This window comes from Rattus norvegicus, chromosome 7, assembly GCF_036323735.1.
Source record: "Rattus norvegicus strain BN/NHsdMcwi chromosome 7, GRCr8, whole genome shotgun sequence".
Lineage (NCBI taxonomy): Eukaryota > Metazoa > Chordata > Mammalia > Rodentia > Muridae > Rattus > Rattus norvegicus.
The window spans coordinates 42,230,279-42,234,534 of NC_086025.1; the positions used below are offsets into that span (position 1 = coordinate 42,230,279).

Sequence of the window (4,256 nt, forward strand, 5' to 3'; positions counted from 1 at the left end):
GGATGAGGGAGAGGAGGGCGACCTCTCTCTCTGATCCCCAACATTGCACAGCAGACAAGAGGCAGAGTTGGTTGTCCTTTGCTTACACCCTATTCATACCCTGGAGTCATTTCACTTGCAAGGTCCACACCCAAAACCAACGTCACTACCCTCCCTAGACAAGGAGCATACTTACCTGAGTGCTGCAGTAGGTGAGGGGCAGAGACAGCTCTCCTGCTCTCATGGCCCAGGGCCAGCTCTCCCACTAAGTCAAGGCAAGGGTTAGGGGCAGTTCTGCACAGCCCTCAGACATCAACTTTTCCCCGGGTGGCAATCCAGGCCAGAGACATCTGCCTGTTCTTTGGTGGAAACAGACTCCTGCTGCTACAGGGCCACAGACCTGCACTGAGGTCCCTGTTGGCATCACAGGCCAAGACTCTACCATGGTCTCAGGTGATATTGCTAGATACTCCTCTCATTCGTCTCTCACTAGCCTACAATTTTGCCTCTCTTCATTGAGTCTACCTTCTGTCGCTCTCTTCTATTTCTGTCATTACTTGCTGCTCTTCATGGCGCTATAGTCTCTGAGCTTCTGGACTTGTCTCAGGGTTGGTCTTACAAGTACTATACACTGTTTGTGCACTATGGCACTGGGCAAGGGTTATCCACAGCATGATATGCTACTCCTGCCCTACTTGGTGCTGGACTGGTGGTCATCTCAGGCTAGCTCCCTATCCAGGACCCCATGGCACTAGTTTTATGGTCATCATGGTCTTGCTTCTTGCCAGGGCTCGCAGTCCTAGGCATGGTTCTTCTAATGTCCATCAGCTTCACTTATTTCATGGAGTGTTAGGCTACTAACCATTCAGATGTTCACAGGTCAGAACATGGAGCATAGACATAGCCTCTCTCCTCTCTGCCAACCTACTGAGGCACATGTGTCACAGCAGTCATAATTCCTACTTACTTCGCGAATATTTTGCTATTAGTTTCTGTCATCAGACCCATGTATAAAATGTGTTATGCTTAATTTGGTGCATCACCCCAGTACAAATTGAAAGACAGACTTTAAGGCCAATATAGCTGATCATTCTGACACAATGCCAAGTCAATACAGGAAACACATATGGTTCTTTTCCCTAAGTTGACAGAAAAGCTGAGGTTTCCAAAGCTCTAAATTACACATACACACACATGCAGAGAGAGGAGGGGAGGAAGAGAAGGAGGATGAGAGATAAAGAAAAAGAGGAGAAAGAGGCTCACACACATGCACAGAGAGGGAGAAAGAGAGAGACAGAGAGGGAGAAGTGGATTCTTTATGTTCTGGAATCGTCCAAACAAAATCATATATACATCCAACATGCTCCATGTTATAACATAAATAAAAGGGGTTGGGGAGTTAGCTCAGTGGTAGAGCGCTTGCCTAGGAAGCGCAAGGCCCTGGGTTTGGTCCCCAGCTCCAAAAAAAAAAAAAAAAAGAAAAAAAAATCTAGATTATAGCCAAGTCCCATTGCTGCTATGGTTGGTGCCTGGCACATTTTATAGCTTCTCCATCATCATCTGGATAAACATCTCTAGTTTCATATGTGGAGATCTTTATATCAACCACTTTGAGAGTCTGTCAATGGGGTTTGGTTTAAAAGCTGTCATTCTTGCTCTTTTCATCAAGCCTTAATAGTGCCTCCTTAAATAAAGTGTTCTCTTGGGTTCGGTCCCCAGCTCCGGAAAAAAAAAAAAAAAAATAAAGTGTTCTCTGACGCCCCACTCAAAAGTCAGTAGCCAAACTACTGGTCTGGTAGCCTTGGGTTCTCATCTCAAATAAAAATCGTTTAACATAGATCTATCATTTGAACCAGTTTATAAGAACCAGAATGCAAGAATTGTAATTTTCTAATTTGGTTTGGACCACTCCATTCTCTGGTGATCAGGAAAGTATCTTTTACACAGTCAATAAGGGATTAGCAAGTACCAACCTGTGGGACTTGCTGCAAACACAGCGATGACCGGGTTAAATTCAATTGCTAGTTTCTGAGAGCTTACAACTAGAAGACAAATAAGTTTCCTTAGAACAAGCTAAAAACCAGTATGATAGGGGTTAACAACACCAGTCACAGTGACATTTGTGTCAGCTACTTTTGTCGAGAGCCACTGAAGTATAATATTCACACATCACTATATTGTTTATGGTTCTGATTATCATGACCCTTGTCGCCAAAATGCTTAAAGGTCATTATCATTAAGTAATGTCTGTGTTTTCTATTTCAGATTGCTCTCACCTCTCTGCCTCCACGGCAGTGCTCTATACAGAACCATCTAATTGATGATAGATGCATAATTAACTGATTCAGTACCTGGCAACTTTAGGACAATTATCTTGCTGATACCGAATGTGACAAAAACGGGGGAAAAAAATCCAGGTTGATTTTTCTCAGTATCAAAGTTGATATAATTCAGTTGCTGTTGTGTTTCTCAGAACTTGAATTTCACTCAAGATTTTGCTCACCTCACAGACAGTAGCAAGTTTTACGAGCCTAATTAACATTCCTTGAATAGATGGATTGAAGTTCTCCCATAAATATCTTCCAAGGTCGAGGTGAACTGGATTCAGTCTTCTTGTGTTCTTAAGTACTCTATCTCTAAGCAGTGTGTAGCTCAAATAGAATTAGGAAAGTGTTTAGTCTTGTAGCGTTAGCACAATTTTTTTGGCCGTGTTCCCGGTGCTTGGACTATTCCAGAAAACTTGAAATCAATAAGATGCTCTGTTGTTGAATCCCCTCAGTTCTTAAACTTAAGCTGACTGGTCTATAAAATTTATTTATTTATTTATTTGTTTGTTTGTTTGTTTGTTTGTTTGTTTGTTTTTGTTTCTAGAAAGTAATTCTTGGGTGTGCATTTTATTTGTATCCTGCCTGAAAGTTTTACAGTCCTCTTTGTGCATGAACAAGAGTATAATCAGTGATTTTGTTTCTCCTGTTGCCACAAAAAAACCATGCCTTGAGCTCAACACTTTTTCTTTTCATTTTTCCTCCTCTGTCGTGACCTCTGTACTAGTAAATGTGTTTGCCACGATAAGAGGATTCCAACAAGGAACTGTCACAGGCAATTGCTGCACTTGGGATGAGTGTATGTCTGTGGATATGGATTCTGCTCTTGGCATCATGTTTCTGCTAAGTTGCTGACAAGGGTTTGTGGCTATTGTGACTTTGTGGGTAAGCAGCTAGGAGACATACTGTATTTCTCATTTTGATGTCTGGGGCACCTATAGGAGGTACTGACTATACTTTTACTATTCTTTCCCTTTCAAACTCATTTCTTGTTCTCTCTGTAATTTCCTTCCTCATCTCATGCTTTCTTCTTCTCTGCCTTTGCTGTATTTTTCTTCAACCAAAGGGATAAACTTTCTTCCCATTATGACTCTAAGAAGTAATTCTATAGAAAAGTAAGCAAGCACAATGAGATGACACTTTCCACAAAGTCACTCACCATGGTCCCATAGTTACATTGATTGAATGGACTATCACCACCCCTCTGTCATCTTTTATTTGAGTTCCAATGGTTTCCTGCCATTATACTTAAAACCTTTTTAAAAATGAGTATGCCCAAAATAAAAATAACAATAATTGGTCATTTTCTATAGTTTTCAAAGAAGTTAACTGATTTTGAAAATACAAATGGTGTCATCTTTTTGTTAATGCAAACTCCCAGACTTCCATAGATAATCCTACACTACTTTCCTAACTTCAGAATTACTTTTCATAGTACCTGTTAACAAATGTCCAGCAAACTTGAACAAGTACAATAGTCAATTCTGAGTCTTAAGTCTTATTCTACTGCTCTAGAGCAGGCCCAAGGTTCTCAGTTTTTAACAGGATAGAAAATGTTTCTGTTACATAGAACATACTTTGAATGGCAGGCAATGGAGAGTTAGAAGCAAAGCCCTGGAATCTCTCTCTCTGTCACTGCAAGCTCTCTCTCTCTCTCTCTCTCTCTCTCTCTCTCTCTCTCTCTCTTTCATTTTCTCTCTCTCATTCTCTCTCTCTCTCTCTCTCTCTCTCTCTCTCTCTCCCCCCATGGGTGTGTGTGTGTGTGTGTGTGTGTGTGTGTGTGTGTGTGTGTGTGTAAGCATTTATCAAGCTAATACCTAACTTCCTGACTCAATGATAACTCACTGGTAGAGATGGGTAGCAGGTATAACTGGTCCCACTTTATAGAAGTTCTCAAAGGTAACACTTTTGTTGAATGCAAGAGCAGAAGCACAGCTTTATCCGATTCTGTGA

At 41.2% G+C, this 4,256-nt stretch overlaps 1 non-coding gene across 1 annotated transcript; it reads right to left on the bottom strand.

The window, feature by feature from the left end:
* Window positions 1–824: 824 nt before the first annotated feature.
* LOC120094000 (small nucleolar RNA SNORA17) lies at window positions 825–957 on the bottom strand. Its single transcript, XR_005487698.1, has one exon. It is a non-coding gene; the product is annotated as a small nucleolar RNA SNORA17 (small nucleolar RNA).
* Window positions 958–4,256: the final 3,299 nt, after the last annotated feature.